Here is an 18,462-nt window from a genome sequence, read left to right as displayed (position 1 = left end):
CGACCATTCCCTTCATCAAAACCAAGTCGACCAAGTTGTTTGCGTCGCTTTGTGTCCGCAGAGGAAGAAGCCATTACAGGAGCTCTACAACAAAGTGGTAATGGGTGTGTGGGATTATAACAACAACGTTGCTTGCCGTTGTCTAACGTGTAATCGTCACTTCATCTATTAGGCATCGAAATAAACCTGTCAGAAGAAAACTAAAACAATAATAGCATTTAACATAACACTGTGCCTTACATCACAGTAGCTTTAACGCTGCAAACGAAAGTATCGCCGTGGCAGGCACGCATAAAAGACCTGTATCGACCTTGATTAAAACATGTTAAAATATTTTCTGAAACAGCGAAGTTTTCAAATAATTTTAACTATAACACAATGAACTCGTTGGGCTTTAAGTGTAAACCAGAACGGAGAGCATTGACACAGTCTAGGTGGTCACAAAATATCATCGTTTTATGATAAAATCATGGTGTGTCTTATGTGGTTCTAAAATCACATATCTTCACCGGTAAGGTGACACAAGGAACAACTAATGGTAATGGTCCATTTATCGATACTCGCGTGACTTCGTGTGTCGGACGACCGAATCTTTTAAATTATACAGAACAATCTCCGTATCCGAGAAAACTTCTCGGATAACATGCAACCATATCAACTGAAATAACATCTTTATGATCGTATTTAGTATTCCATAGTCCGCCGTGTCCGTGACACAACTCGATATTATATCATCAAGAAAATCAAATCTAGTTGGTTTCCACGAATGTTTCTTTCTAGAAAAATGAGCCGCAACTGACGAAACAGTAAAACAGTTGCTCAGTAGTTCGTCAATATCATCAGATACTGCAGCGCCAAGATTTTTCAATTTCTTGTGGAGAAGATATGTTCGATAAATAGCACCATTTGGTCATACAAATTGACCAATTTACTTTTTTCTTCCATATCTGATTCGTCGTTTTCAGAACTTTGAAACAACCATACTGACACAGGATCGTTTTTACATATTTCGTTAATAAAATCAAACATGTCTCCGCGTTAAAATTTAACAGTTCGATCTCGTTAAAATATTGTTACTCCGTTAGTCCACGCGTTTTCGTTATGATCAATAATTTTAATCGAAGCTCCTTTTTATTTATATTTTGATTCATACAAAATCTCTCCTGTTATCGTCGCTACGGTTATTGGGAATTTTATTTTTTTTTCCTAACTCAGCGACATCTTTGATAGACGCTCCGGTATCTTTAGCCATTTCTCCCCACTCGTTTATTATTTTACGTCTTTTATCCGTTAGACCGTTTCCACGAGTCGAAACGGTAAAATGTTCTGTTACTCGTTGAGCTACACAGTTTATTTTTTGAAAATTTCATCGGCTTCTGATTATCAACGCTGGGTGTTTCATTTATCAGATAGATCCCATAAATAACTGCTGTTACAGGATGCGCTCATTCATAACACGGTGTGTCAATACCAGTCAATAGACCTGGTTTGGAATCTTACTTAGAACGAAAGTTTTTTATTAGCATGAACAGGATCATATTTGTCATCTGTTTCTGTTCGCACGACAAATTTTATTCTGAACAGATATTTGCGATTATCGAGGTATTTAACGATAATTGCTGCTCGATGATATCTTTGTTGCATATAATCTTGAAAGTTGACCAGACATGAGATGCACCATTTACGTGAAATTCTTTCTTGGCGTCGTGAATTTTATTAATCAAACTTTTATTTTTCGGATCAACCAGATCTCGCATCGGTAGGTCAGGAGATATGCTGTCGAGATTAAATTTATCTGCTTTCCAAGGCTTTATTCGGGATAATCTATCGGTGTGATGTCTGCAATGTGGCAGTTATATTGATGTCTAGCACTGGGGCATCATGCCGCAGACATGTAGCATGATGTCCCATCCAGCCACATTATCCTGTCACCAGGCCGATCAGTCCTAACACAAACCTCTTAATGCTGAGCGCCAAGCGTGGCAGCTGTTAGTACCATTTTTGTAAGTCTTCGGTATGACTCGGCCGGGGATCGAACCCACGACCTCCCCCATCCGAGGCGGACGCTCTAACCACTCGACCACCGGAGCGGTGATAATCTATCGAATTCGTTCATATTATATTTCAAACAAATATTAAAATTAAAATATTATATATACAATGTCTCGATGCAAATGGTTGATGATCGGTTCATTGACTCCTTGTAATAAATCCTGTTAAAAGGAATTCTGCGGACAACACTTGCAGAGCGTTCGTAGAGATTGTTTAGGATAAATACGATGTCTCCGATGTGGTGTTTGAGCACGATAAAAATATAGTTGTGTGCATATTGTGGTGAACAAAATATCGCGAGCTTAAAAGATATTATGATAAAAAAATAATAACAGCAAGAACGCTATAAAATCCGTGGAGGATTATCTAACTAAGTTTTCAGACAAATTATTAGTTGAACAAATGATATAATTATATAAATGAACCACAAGCTTGTGAAGCATCCTACAATAACAAACTACGAATCAAATCGTGATGGTCTGATTAGAAATTGCAGGTTGAAGAGACCAGTTGGTGTTGTTAACAATCATGGTTATCTTAAATTTGGTGTTTGGGGTAAGAAAAATTATTTCTGTCACCGAATCACATACGAGTGTTTCTTCGGGGTGATCAAAGACGTTTTTGTGATCGATCAGATTGACGGAAATAAACTTATTAATAATTTATCCAATCTTCAGACTATTACGCAAGGAGAGAATTCTATACGAGGAGGGACTGGTAAGTACATAAAGATTCCTAGAGCAATTAAATCCTTCAATACAGAGACTAGCAAAGAGAAATATGTTCAATCAATCAATTCAGTTGAGAATTGTTTGATGTTTATCCGTATTCAGTACAAAAAGTCGTGGAAATTATATACAAATCCGCTGTCTCAAAACAATATAAACAACGAATTATTTATGTTATTGTTAATGAGATAAACTATCATCTTTAGCAAGTAATTTCCTCGAATTATATTTATTAACTATTTATTTAATTATTTAATATTTTGGTCAGAAATTCCCACTCATATACTACTGATTTTTTCGACTTGATCGAAGGGAGATAATTCTGTAAACATATATTTCTCCGTAGATTGTCATTTTTATGGTCGTAATTAGTTAATTAACCATCTGCGTCGTAATTAATATCAATAATTTTACTTGTAGAAGGATTTTTATGGTTTGTAACTCACAAAATAGAAAAATAACGTGGTTACATCGTACAATATAGCAAGTTATTTTAGATCTGTTCAGAACACACTGTTTTAATGCAGAAATTTACAATCTATTCAGAAACCGCTGTTTTAATACAGAAATATTTTACAATATGTTTCGAACACGCTGTTCTAGTGCAGATAGTTTACAATCTATTCATAAATCATAACTATATAAAATTTCTGAAACGTATATATATATCAAATGCTTTCGTAGCTCATTGCGAACGCGTCGAACTATGAAACTCGAGGTCTGGCGATCGAGTCCCATGACTGACAACTGTCGGTGGTTACGCATATTTGCGATTTTATTGATTGGGGGCTCCGCTTAAAGCCTCGGAACTCAACAGAAAAAAACACGTTCTCACCACGTCACCAGTGGTGGATACATGTTTTGTATCACCCACGGGCTGATTATCATGTGCATCTCATGTCTGGTCAAAATCTGTTGAGTGTAGAGAAGGCACCCGTATATGTTGTGCCGTCCTTGTAAATATGTAAATACTTCGTGTTGTGTTGTCCTTGTGCATATTTGAATACAATTATGTAAATATGTAAATACAATCATGTAAATATGTAAATACAATGCTGAAAATATGCTTCTATATGTACTGTGCCGTCCCTAGAATTAAGTTAATTAAGGTTGCATGTTGTGCCGTCCTTAATTAAAATTTATGTTTGTACTGTCCTTTATTCATTCATTCAATATATATGTTGTGATGTCCATGAAACGCGCCCTACTAAGCACGCTAGAACACTCGACAAGGAGCTCGCATCGGGGGTTTGTGTTTTATATACCCTTTGAACTCGCTGAGCACTCGACTAGGGATTCATAAGGGGATTATATGTTATGTTGTGTATCCTCTGAACTCGCTAGAACACTCGACTAGGGGTTCATAAGGATTATATGTTGTGGCGTCATTCATTCAGTCATTATATATGTTGTGCTGTCGTTGAAACATCCTCCTGAACCTGTTGAAAAACTCGACTAGAGGTTTACATTGGGACATATATATTTTTAAATATGTATATATATATATATATATATATATATATATATATATATATATATATATATATATATATATATATATACACACTAAATAATGAACCATGAAAATATCAATGATGCAATTATTATTAAAATGTTATAAACGACGGTATTAATATATCTAATGAACTGAATCCTGAAGAGATTATTTCTGATTTTTATATTTTAGAACAACGTAAAATTAATGGTGGTTTTAAGCTGTCGTCTGAATACAAGTTTATGAAACGAATTCAGGCGGTGATGTTCCAGTTACTAGCTGCAGTAAAAGATGATCAGGTCAAGGAATGCGTCCCTCTCTCTGCCGCAGTAGAAAAGACTAGATTGGGTTTATCTCGTGAATACGAGGCAAGAAAACGATTAATGCTAGTGTTAGACAATTAAGAAAAATTAGGTTAGATCGTGAAACGATCCAAAGTAACTTCGTTACCGAACATCAGTACATGTAATATTTTATTTACTCTGAAATATTTTTAAATTCTGAAATATTTTATTTATTCTGAAATAATTTTTTTCTGAAATATTTTTATAAATTCTGAAATATTTTATTTTTCTGAAATATTTTATTTACTCTAAAGATTTTATTATTTATTTGGCAAAATTGATTGATTTTGTTAATTTTGAGTAGCAACCACCCTATGAGAATCACAAAATTGTTTGATTTCGTTTATTTTGAGTAGCAACAACACCATCAGAATTACAAAATTGATTCTGCTAATTTTGACTCCCTAAAACTACCCATCAATTTCAGAACAATAATAAGATATATATCTGATAAAATAAAATATTTCTGATAAAAATAGAATATTTCAGAATAAATAAAATATTTCAGAATAGATAAAATGTTTCTGATAAAAATAAAATATTTCAGAATAAATAAAATATTTCTGATAAAATAAAGTATTTCTGATAAAAATGAAATATTTCAGAATAAACGAAATATTTCAGAATAATAATAAAATATTTCTGATAGAATAAAATATTTCTGATAAAATAAATGTTTCTGGTAAAATATAATATTTCTGATAAAATAAAATATTTCTGAACAAAGATCATTATGATAAAAATCTACGATTTTACATACAGATTCACAATTAATTCCTCTCTCCGTAGGTCAATTAAGCCTCCGAGGTGGTCATTGAACTTAAAATGTATTCATGTTAACATATTAGTATGACACCGCAGATAAACAGGATTAGTTGGTTCTTGCACGATTAAACTTCCAGGGAAAACTTGTGGCGTGAACATGTATAAGATATATCCTTGTTGAGCCTGATTTGTATTTCCAAGATCTATTTGATAACTGCTATCGATCACATCACAAACTAGATTAATCGCGATTGTCGATCTTATATTAACGATTCTGGGGGGTACTTGTCTACCGCCTCCTTATGGATCATTATTATATCTAAGAGCAATCGGAGGTGGAGCTATTTTTCTCCATGCCTCAACAATTTTAAGAAAGTTTTCGTTGATAAGATCTTTGAATGACTTTGTCAATTCGTAGATTTCAAATCCTGGTAGTATAAAATTTAATGAATCTGCTTCAGCTATTTTTGAATGATTCATATATAATTGTTTGATACTTATTTCTCTATCTGCAACTTTATAAGTACCGACATTTATTGCCTCAACAGTATACTGAGTGGTGTAATTAAGATCTGAAATAATCTGACTTAGATGCTGTATCGTTGCAATGACCTGATGTTTTAAATCGATATTGGGATACTCCAAGATATAGTTTCTAAACAACTGTACTAATGTTGTTAATGTAGTTGTATACTCAGTTTTAATTCTATTAGCTATTACTCTGAAGTTTCATTCATTAATAATATTTATTTCAGCCAAGGAAAACGGTAGGTGATATCTTTTGCCAGGACCAAAATAAGCAAAATAATTTATCCCACTCCATGGATACAAATTTCGATATTTTGGAGTTGTTATAAACTTGGCTTCGTCAGTGATAAAATCATTTAACTTCAGTTCTGGTGGGCCTTCATGCACGGGGGTGGGGGGACATCTGGCCAACCTTAAACAATTTTGATCGAAGATTGATAAATATCTACGACATAACCAGGAGAGTTTATTTCGATTGCAGAAGACAGCGTTGGTTTATGAATGTTAATTGATATTTTTGATTCTTTTCGGGAGATATTTTTTATTCTGCGGTGAAATTCATCGTTGATTTGCTCAATATCATATCTACCAGTGGGTATCCCAACAACGTTCCAGTCAGGTGTTCCATCAGGTTTATTTTTATTAGCAAATACAAGCGAATTATTTGCTGGTGTACCATTAAATGATTTCGAGCTGATATTTAACCAACTATAGCATACTCGTAATTGCGCTAGTGCAATTCTTTTTACTGGAATTGAAGTTGGAAAATTGATGTTAAATTCAGAATTAGTCGACCTTACTAAGATGATCGTGGTCTTGTGCGGGGTTGTGTTTGTCACGATCTGCTGATGTAGCTCTAGCGATGTCAATATTAATACTAGAACCATTAATACCAGCGCACTTCTATATTTTAATCATCTCTGAAAACTCGAAATCAGATATAATTCCATCACTGAGACTCGCTGATAACAACGAAGATAATTTGGAATATGCGACGGTTGCTCTGTGTAATTTTATCATGCAATCGGATACTTTTTCATTCGTGCAAGTACATATAATTTTGGAAATAATATTTAGAACACCTGCAATCGTTGTTGAAGCTGAAATACAGATTGTCACAGCTACTGTTGCCATCATTGTCATTGTTGATAATATCACACCGGTTCCAGCAACAACGGCGGATATTGAATAAACAATCACGTTCACGGTAACTAGTCGTCGTGAATATCTTTCATTTTTATTCTATATTGTTCGACGATATCTTTTAATTTTACTTGCCATTCACGTTCTTGGATGTACCTGAATTTTTGAACGTCGATTTGGGTATTCATTATTTTATGCAGTATATAATTGAGTTGCTTTAGCTACAAATTCCAAACATCACCAGTAATATGTTGAGGTTAATGTCTTATCAGCTGCTTCCAGTGTAAATATTTATTCGGTTCCTTTATTTAATACAACAGTCACAACCCCAGAAAACCTATCGGAGGAATGTCGCCACTGATATGTTGTGAATATTTAAAAAAATTCAGCACTGAACACAGACAACCTGTACACGCCATTGACTGTTGCGGTATATTTGAAAGTATTATTCTGCATTGACCATGTTGCAAATCCAGATGATACTGTGCACACGATGTTGGTAATATGCTTGGGAGTTATTCCCGCTGAAAGTTTAATCAGACTAATTTTATTAACAATTTCAGGAATCCCCGCTCCGATGTCTTCTTGTGTTTTTTTAATCGTATCTAATGTTTTTTTTTATATCAGATAGTTTTGCGTCAACGGTCAACGGATTACCAAAAAAATCATCTGCGGTCTCGTTAAGTTTTCTAAAATTTCGACGGAGATTTGTAAACGCGTTTACGTGAACGTCATACTCGGTCGGCAACGTAGATAATTTACCATCTATGGTGCTGTAGTTGACGTTAACATATATTTTCGTTGCGGTATCTTCGTCGAATGTTTTTTATCTCTCAAAACCACTATTTTATTCCCATTCATACTGAGTTCATGTGTCACCGGTATTTCCACGCCACTAGCAACACATTTTGCAATTTCATCTCTGATAGTTGTAAACTATACACTTGAATCCCTGCTTTTTCCGCTGTCAGTAAACACAGGGATATTATCCGTGACCGCACCGAGTACTCGTCGAACTATATCATTCCATTTGATATTGCTAGTTTTTAGTTTACCATATCGATCCTGAAAAATAACAACTTCATCTGGGTCAACTCCAGCAAGATTCATAATATCAGCGAGTTCATCTTTAGTCGCGTACTTCGACAGATCAATGTCATCTTTCTTTTTTTAACACCGGTTGAAGAAGACCTTCTTCCGTAAATATCAGCCATTATTATTTAAGATCTGTTTAAAACCAATCGTTTGCTTGTATAATCATGCACGACTTTATGTGGCGGTTTGGATGATTTTGATATAGCGTTAAGTACATTAATTACTTCAGGGGCACATATTGGTGGATCCGTTATTGTTTGTTTGGGTAGGTTGAATACCAAACGTGCGCGTGAAGTGGTGCAACATACTTGATAAACTCACGCGGTGGAGCTAACCCGTATGAATCAAAATAAACGATTCCACGTGGATCAACCGCGTATAATATCCAATGAGTACTGGGTCCTGATTTCGAGTCGAGATTTATAATACCTGTTTCAAGACTGTTTGGTTGTTTCGGTAATTGATCTCGCATAAAAACACCTCTGATTATTTTTATTTGTAATCGTTTAGCAGCATCGAGCAAATCAAAATTTGATGCTGGAGCTTCTAACGAAGTGATCATGGAAGCCTCAGAACTCTTCCCCAACGAGATTCCGGTATTCTGAGACCCCATCTCATTTCTATATATCCCTTTCCTGTTTCTTTATTCAGAGCCATTCCAGCAGCTGTTCCCACAGCTTTTGCTACGGCTGAAGTTGCAGCAGCTATTAAAGCTGGTAATGCTGCAAGAAGTGAAAAAATACCACCTGTTTTATCTATATCTTTAATGGCACTAAGCGAAAGAACAAGTTCAACTTCGGTTTTTGATTTCAGTGCCTTATTGAAGTGTTTAATTTGACTCTTTGTTAACGATAGTTTATTTGGACCACCACTAGAAATCTGATCTTGTTTTAACGTTATTTCTGTTCTGCAGTTTTTTGTTGAATTTGATTCACCTGACTAGGAGTCAGAGTGACATTAACGTGATTGTATGACATTTTATGATAAATACTTGCCACGCTCCAAATAATGCTTATAGATTTTCGACTGGTGCATCAACGACTCTCATTCAACCACCATTACCTTCAGGTAACATTGCTTTGTCACTAAGTATAACCGCGATTGCTCTGTAATTAACACCACCACCCGTATTCACGCTGGTTTTAAATTGTATATCAACGATAGATTGCTTCGATAAATCAAGATGCTCCAGTGAAAAATAATAAATCGGATACAAATTTTTAAAATCATGTTGTGATATTTGCAAACCTGTATCAAACGATGATATACACGTGCTATATGATTGTGTTCATAATTACGTAGTGTATTTTCCGTTGGTTCTTGTTGTCCGTTTATCCGTAAAGAAACCTCTCTAACATCTAGTTTCTCAAATATCATATGAGAGTGAGTTTGTGAGTGTAATCGATTAGAATTTTGCAGCGCTATAAAAATATGTCGCGGTGCAGAAACACTTTGCTGTGATGCTATATGCCATTACTTTGTATACTATCTATGATTGTTGTTAACCACGACAACAGAGACTTACCACCTGTATCCATGAAATAAAACAATTTTTGTTCTTCTGCGATCCAGTCATTACCGGCATCCACATCGATAGCTTTTTTAGTATTACTTTAACAGCATCACCAATAGGTCTCCAGAGAGCATGGTCGTCGGTAACCTTTCTCACGAGAGCAACCGTGTGTCTAGCTCCAAAGATAACTTTTCTAACATTTCTACAAAATTCGAAGATGTGTGATAATGGAATAGCACACGAAAAAATTCTCCTCTTTGTATTCAACATTGATTGACGTGTTACAAATCCCAAGTTGAAATTTTGGCTAGCACTATGAACTACTGGTGCCACATCAGCATCAGCGTTTCCTGCAAAACTTCTTGGTTATCTTATATTATACTGATCGCTTTCAGGGTAATTATAATTATCTTTTACAAACATCATCGTGGGATCTGCTGATCTTGTATAATCATCAAAGTATCTTGCCAACCCTATTATTGTTGTAGTAACGTCAACATCTTTGTGAATCGATTCGATATTTTTTCCATCAATCATATATGTGGCGCTATCAAATAATGCCATAATACCATTGTTGACAAAACCAATTTTTACTGCATCTGCGTATTCAGTATCATCCGTCTTTATAATTTCACCTTCTACCTCAATAAAAGCCTCAGCGGGTAAAAATATTTACTTGTGTCATGAACTTGTAGTTCAATTCTTCCACGTTGATCTGGTAATCGTGCGTCATAAGAATAAAACTGATAATCACGTACAGTCTCATCTTTAAGGACCGGTGCTTCCATGTCAATCGCTGTGTCGGACATGCGGTTGAACATTTTATTATAGATGTTCTTGTTTAACACGTGGATTACCGCGTTCGGGAAATTCCACTTCCTGATATTAAACTTGAAATATTATTCCTTGGATCACCGAGTCTTTGATCTGCTAGTGCGGTTAGTCTCTGATTTGCAGCTTGATTTATTATTTTACTGACGTCTGCGGACATAATTTCAGTACTTGGTAATTTTACTGTTTGTGATTTTCGTCGCATTAATCGTGCTAGTCTATCTTTGATAACGCCGAGAAAGCCTTACCAGCAACATTGATATATGCATCAGGAGTTTTTCACCAACAACATCAATAGCTTTCATCGATAATTGTTTTGCAACAGATGCAACTTTTGGAGCTAATCTTCTAAATAACCCCTGAACAACATCACCAAATCCAGCTCCGTAAAATACGTCGTAGACTGGTAATCGTGAGTTTACCGCTCTTACCGGTACGGATTTACGTTGATTTTTGTGTACGATTATTTTTATTTTATTTACCGTTTATTTAACAACTAGTCACTGAAATCATCATAGAGTTGATCGATAAGTTCTCGGTAAGCGCGATATCCATGATACCATCCATCTTGTAATAATCTCCGACAAATATCAGCTGCTTCATTAATTATTTCTGGCAAATTATTTCCGGCACGTTTTCCCCCTATGAGAACTTCTAACTGTGATACGTCATTCATGATATTATCAGAACAAACAGAATTATTTTGTCCTGATGTAGTCAGGAAACCACTTCCTACAACACTCGGAGGATCATCATCCTTTCCTGCCAACATCTGTTCTCTTTACTTTTTAAATTCCTCAATTTTTTAAAATTCATTTTAGTACGTTATGGGACATATAATCGCTGCAGAGGTGAAGCTTTTTGTTGCGGTGAAAAAGATTCTTGTTTTTCTATCTGTTGCAGGAAGTTGATATGAAGGTTACTCCTGTGAAAGTTGTGATTGTTGTTGTAACTCCAAATGAAATTTATTTATATTTTTAACATATTCATCGTATATTTTATCACCAATTCTAGCCTGGGGTTTGTTATAATACACGCGATATAACCATTTAAAATAATCTTTATCCCCTGCGCCAGCTTACTTGGGTTTACAAAATTCAAACTTTTGAGGAAAATTACCAATTACAAAACGAGAAAAATCTTCGTTTTTAACTGTTTCTTTTAAGTTCCTCAACAACACCTCCTTTAAATATTTTAATCAATTCAACATTTTCTCTTCTAGTTTAAGGTTTAGGTGCAAGTTCTTTTTGCACGTCGGCGACTTCAGTATGAAGTTTTCCAATACCTTCAAGTATTTCTTCATCGACAGGTGGAGGTTGAGCTGCAGCTATATTAGTTTGTTTTAATACTGGAAAAATACCCTTTTACCTCTTCTCATCCTCATCCTTAATATCTCCCCATATAGTTTGTTCGGCAGCCGCTGAAGCTTTTTCAGTAGCCGCTGCAACTTTCTCAGTAGCTGTAGTGACGGGTTTAAATAGTTTTTAGTGTCTTCTTCGTACTCAATGTGTGCTTCCTACTGCGCTTGTAGTTTTTTCTAAATGAATCTCTAACACGAAGGAATTTCTGAATTGCTTCTAATCGTTCTCGAGCTATTCTTGCAGTATAAGGTTCCGGATGTACCATTTTATTATAACAATAATTTTTTAATTAATAGCAGCAGGAAGGGCGCGACCTCATATATGTAAACAAAGTACATACTTGTTTTTGCATGATGTTTTGTTTTAATCAAATTATATTTCAACCAAGTGGTCTGTTCGCCCTTCCTGCTGCTATTGTGAATATAATTTGCGATAAACCATGGACAATAAAACTAATAATTAATTTTTGTGTTATCTTTAATACAGTTCACAATCATGAATGCATCATTAGTCTACTGGTGAAAACCCTATGTTGATATAACTCAGTGTTTCCCTTTACGCTCATTTGTGCGTCGGGGACGCACGCTTGAGAAGATTGACGCACACATTTTTCTGTCGTGCGTTTTTTCACGCAAAGGATTTGCATAATGCGATCAGGATTTATTTAATATCCAATGCATTGGACAAGGGTGGGATGGTGTATACTTCCAGCATAGGCATTGACTGGTTCCCCGCTTTGTTTACTGCATGCAATTTTCTCCTCTTTTCGTAAAGCGGAATGCAACGCAGGGCACATACGAAATATGGAACCAGACTAACACAGGCAATGTTATGACGGACTAGTTTCCCCTATTGTCGCGAGCTCTCGCGTGATTTCAATCGAGTTCAGCAAAATGTAGTCCTTATGTTTAACCTCACTGCTTGTTGCACTTGAAAGTGACCTCCAGATTAAAACGTCGTGCACTAAGAATCATTAGAAAAGAAGTGAAAGAAACAGAACACAACAGAGTAACTGTGAATCTAACTTTAATGAAAAATGGAGAAAATAATTCCCTTGACTGGAATACGGCACATCCATTAGGATTACCGGTGTGACTTATGATCGCATCAGCGCGAGGACTGCAAAAGTCCTTTCGCGACAGGGTTTAAGAATTTTTAAAAATCTGCCTTCACTAGCCACAGGATTTCTCAAGAACACATTATAACCCAAGACAGTCTTTCACAATAAAGAAACCAGTAAACTTGCCAAGAAAAAATGCGTTTATTTTGATTACAAGGTCAGGGGGTCATTGCAGATTTGGTTGGTTTCTAAATTTGCTGCAATAAAATATAGATCTTAAAGTCCAAGTGTAACTTATTAGAAACAAGATGAATCATTAGCCTCCTTGATGTTTGAATAATTGTGTTCTAAGACGAAGTACAATTAAACCGATGATAGTACACATTTTATGACAGGCAGTAAATGAAATGCCATCCGGTTACAAAAGATTTATTAGGCCTTTTGTATTGGCTCGTAGGTAATGTGTTGGTCTTTACTATTTCTTCAAAAAGATTATAAAGAGACTTTTAATAGTACGACTTTAAAAGAAACATGAACAAATAAAATGATACTTTGAATAAACCATGCATTTGTTTGTTAATTGCGCATGTTCAATTGTTGGATTATTTGTATGTTTACAGAGAGAGAGAGAGAGAGAGAGAGTATGCTGCGCAAGTTGCATTATCCTATTTCAAGCTATAAAAATACAAGTCAGAGGAACATTTGTCAGTACATTTTTGATTCACACATTTTTTATTTGACCCCCAGTTCTGACACTAAGGTTTTTTTTCTCCCTCAGTTATACCCCCTGGGGGGATACACTGTAATATAGCCATCTGTTTGGAGAATACTTTCCAGTATTTTCGATATGTGAATTTACATTCAAGAGGGGTAGCAATAATAGTATTTTCAATATGATTGCTGAGGCTGCCAAAGTTGATATCACATCGGCACAATTTTCATTTAAGACGAACTGGACAATATAAGATTTCCTTTGGTGAAAACCCAGAGTCAATATAACCTTATTATTCCAATAGAGATGGGATAACAAGATTTTCAAGACGGCCGCCATTTCTACTTACAATATATTATATACCATATACGACAACCCGTTCTGCAACAGGAAAGTGGCGTCTAATATGGATGGTCTTTCTAGAGAGGACCATGTTTGTGAGAAGCACATGCATGTGTATGTAATATGAGCAACACGTCTAACTCCATGGAAAAACCTATATCTCCGGAAACTGACTAATGCATGTGACGGTTATAACGTGTTGGTCTAGTCTTGGACTGATGCTGCGTTCCAAGCATGTGTCACCAACTAAAATCTGAGGTCAATTGGCACTGGGTACACATGTATTCTATAGAGACAGCGATTAATATAACAAAAGTGTGTGTTCGGAATAATGTAACACCTTGTCTCAAGAGGGATTATTATATACTAATTGTTGTCCCTTTCAACTTTACATTGTCGGAATAATGCAGTATGTTACGATTCTGAACACCTTGTATTGAACACACGTGTACGTGTGTCCAAACCGTATAGTGTATTAGGAACTACATGGCTAACAAACCATGTACACGCATCTAGTAGACGATACAGATTCTGGGTGTTTAAATTTGTTTGTGAATAACTAAAGAAGTTGTTTCGTCCATTTGAAAGTATAGATAATAAAGTTAACTATGTGGCCGAATTCACTAAGTAAGAAACGAAACTTTCAAACAAGCACATGAATGAACGTGATATTCCCAATCTCAGCAACAAACGTGAGAGATTGAAATTGAATTGAAAATACCTTTCTGATCAATGAAGCAGTTATTTAGGAGAAATATTCATATCTCATTGCAAATAGAATGGTTTAGACTACGAATAATTTTTTATAAGGTCTATTAACCTATAGCATATAAACGCATACTGTGGCCAAAGCCATCGCATATGTACCAGCGACGTACCATTTTACAAGTGTGTCAAAATACAAAATTCGATTAAACGTGCAACTAAAGATTTTGGTAGGAAACTATGAGCCTCAGAGCCAATACATGACGACGAAAAAATATTATTTTGTCTGGGTATATGGATTGTCACACAACAGCTGCTTTTCAATTTTCCTCATGTAACTATGTTGATACAGTGTTAGGCTAGCGATAGAAGAAACACACTGTATGACACAGGTCATAGCTGGGGTCTCTCCAATAGCGAGATGCAAGAGATAGGTTATAAACATGTCTTCTTTAACCGGTAAGAATGGTAATGAATCTTGAATTTTCTCAAAATGTACTTACTTAGTTCTGCAATATTATTGTTATTCTGTACTGATGAATCTAGGGTTTTGCATTCATTTTTGGATACAGACAAATTTAACGACGTTTCTTTTATTGTGTGATTTTATAATAAAGCCTCAGGTAGAATAACAAAATGAGTATATAATAAAACGGTCTCTGTATTTGTGTGGACAAATATGCACTTGTTTTCTCAGAATAATACTCCACTCCCAAAAGTCATGCAGTATTATTCCTAAAATAAATCTTTCATATTTTCCCACACAAATGCAGTAACCTATAATTATGCGAACAGTCGGCTTACTAAGGCCGGATAAAAGAAATCTATTTACTACTAGCGGTCGGTTAGATAATCCGCATGATCAACAACACTGACTCTTCATTACAAATCGTGCCTTACACAGTTGGTCACCACAAATGTTAATGTCAGAAAACGAAAATGGCGGACAACAACTTGTTGTTCTATCACAGTATTTCATTTTCAGTAAGCTAATGAGATGACATTATCCATTTAGTGCATTGAACTTACATATTTAACGGGCACGATTATGACCATATTGACGGGTAGCATGATAGAATGGTCTGCATTCCATAAAAGTATGGCATAGTAAGTTAAACTTTGAGCAGGAATGCACAATTCGAGAGCTCGAGCTAAACATCGGTAAAAACACTTTTACTCGTGGCGATGTGCAGCTTACGATAGCACTGTTGATTAGTAAACAAGTCGAGCAGGAAGGCAGACAAGTGTACTCCCTTGTTATTATATAATTTTATACATTCATCCTGGGTAGGTGAGAATGTTTTCGGAATGTCTTGTGTTAGGCAGAAAAAATGCAACTGTTGGATGTCTAATTCACGCATAAGTTGTTGGAAATAATCAAACATAAAATGGACTGATTTGGGGAGGAGAACAGGTATTAAAAGCATTGCCTAATCTTTTTGAACAGTTTTCGCTTGAATTTCTTCAAAATAATAGCCTATGGAAATCTTGAGGATTCACACATTATGGTCAGCAAGTTTTGGTTACTTGACTTGGTATTAGGTAAGGAACCGACAGTCTACCATATTGCTGCTAAATGGCTTGTGAAATGGTCAAATGCAGGAATAGGTTGCAGATATACCTTAGATATGTTCTGACTGGGATTTACAAGCGTGACAAGAGCTACGGTACTTATAAACATCACTTTAATTGTCGGCAAATAAAAACGATTCAGGATACTGTGATAAGTTTTATTGACAACAAATGACCAGCTTAAGGAGTTTTATGGGATAGAGTATGAATTTGATATCATACAAATTAGGAACTATGATTTGATAGCTAACTGACCACTCATCGCCACCAGGTAGATCAGGTGGTCTCCATTTTCTCATAATGACCTCATTTTTCACAACGTAACAAACTGGTACTTTTGTGGCCTCAATTTCTAAACCTCAGTCTTGTGTCTTCTCTGAGGAATAGTACTTGGCCGTCTATAACTCACATTAAAATGTCTTGATTGCTTATAAAGTAGCTGCTACCTTCTGCTCAGATATCTTACAACTGCAGTCAGACATTGGTTAGTGGTTTCTATTATTCTGTGAAGAAACTAACTTACCTATGATTATCTCTCTCTCTCTCTCTCTCTCTCTCTCTCTCTCTCAGAGATTGATCCAAGGCAGACATATTATAGATAACAAGCCAAATTTAAAATTTTATCTCAGACTCGAAATATAATAGTTTTGTGAAGGTCAAAACTTCAGAAATAAAAATCTAAGCAAGCAAAATATAATACTTTTCGTGGTTTGTTTGTGTGCCGATCATAGCAAGTGCAAGTATTATATTTTATTGCCTGCAGAAAAGATTCTCCAGAAATGGAGCACATTCGTAAATTGTATATGTAGATCCATTTTTAAAAGGATTAATTCTTGAAAAGGTTAAATAGCGATATAACCTGACTGTTCTTGACGCATATTTTACAAGATGTGTCTCAGCCAATCCAGAATTTCCATTTTTAATTCCTCAGAATTTGCAATTATGAGCGCATGTCCAACCCAAAAGCCAAACTGTGTGAAAAGTTTGCCTTTATTATTCATGTGAGAGTGACAAAAAATGGACTGGCAAATAAACCTATAAGAACAATGTAACAAGATAATCAAGGGTCTTGTTTCAAGTCATTTGCCCTTTGCTACTGTATTGGAATTGGAGATTTAAAACGAAATTAAAGATAAGAGATACTTGTCACAAACAAGTGACAATAATTGCTGGCTTTTGCATAATCATCTATGACATAATGCCATACATATATAAGAATTCTGTATAATTTAATATGTACCTTACTTCTTTATATATATTCCAGCAACTTGAACGACCTTTCATCGAGATATACCTGCCCAGCAACTTGAACGACCTTTCATTGAGATATACCTGCATGAAATCAACAGGAATATATATATATATATATATATATATATATATATATATATATATATATATATATATATATATAACTCTGACTGTAAACTGCAGAATTAGGGAAAGGGCTGAGAGAATAGACATAATCCTCTTCTCTGTAATTTACTCTCTCTCTCTCTCTTTCATGAATAAACAAGTTGCACTTGCAAGCAGCCATTTACAAAAATTCATCAAGGAGGAACAGTAAAAACATGCAAAAAATATGGCGGTAGTCCTCCTTCGTAGCTTTCTAGCCGGCCCAGCAACTTGAACGACCTTTCATCGAGATATACCTGCATGAAATCAACAAGAATATGATTTTTTCCCCAAAACCGTGAGCATAACATTCATCATGTCTTTAATCTGCTGACAGACAAGACGAAAGTACGTCGTTGCTGAAATTTTACCTGGATCCGGCTATTTGCATCCAGAGTCACATGACTACACAATTCTCGTAAACTACATGTAATAACATCAGAGGTCATTTAGTCAAGTAATATCCACACAAAACAAATTTCCAAAGTTGTTGTACACATAATTTGGACATATTATACAGAAGTCACTTAATGTTTGTTAAAAAATATAGAGCAATCTTAATTATCAATTTTCTTTCTTCTGAGAACAACGACCAGAAACCTGTCGGTATCGCAGGAGGGAGGAAAAAAAAAACATTTTCAAGAAGTACCAAGCACGTGTCAGCGATGTTTTTTGTTGGTGTCATGTGACTACCAGATTGACATGTGCTGTCTGCGTAGTGAATATGGTTTTCTTCAAATTGCTGCAACATTTATTGATTTTTGGTCGTTGTTTTACAAAAATTATTTAGGGAAGTTTATGTATTTTCATTTTTTTAAATA

The 18,462-nt window shown here is 35.3% G+C and overlaps 1 long non-coding RNA gene across 2 annotated transcripts in view; it reads left to right on the top strand.

The window, feature by feature from the left end:
• The window catches only part of LOC149779118 (uncharacterized), a 130,797-nt gene extending 112,893 nt beyond the window's left edge, over positions 1-17,904 (top strand). For both annotated transcript variants that reach the window (XR_016415371.1, XR_016415372.1), the window contains exon 5: positions 17,511-17,904. This is a non-coding gene — a long non-coding RNA (uncharacterized LOC149779118). The remainder of the gene's footprint in view (positions 1-17,510) is intronic.
• Positions 17,905-18,462: the final 558 nt, after the last annotated feature.

The sequence above is a fragment of the Sinohyriopsis cumingii genome, chromosome 17, assembly GCF_028554795.1.
Source record: "Sinohyriopsis cumingii isolate HCF-2022 chromosome 17, ASM2855479v2, whole genome shotgun sequence".
Classification (NCBI taxonomy): Eukaryota; Metazoa; Mollusca; class Bivalvia; order Unionida; family Unionidae; genus Sinohyriopsis; species Sinohyriopsis cumingii.
Note: the sequence above shows the minus strand (reverse complement) of the source record. Positions and strands in the feature narration are given on the sequence as shown.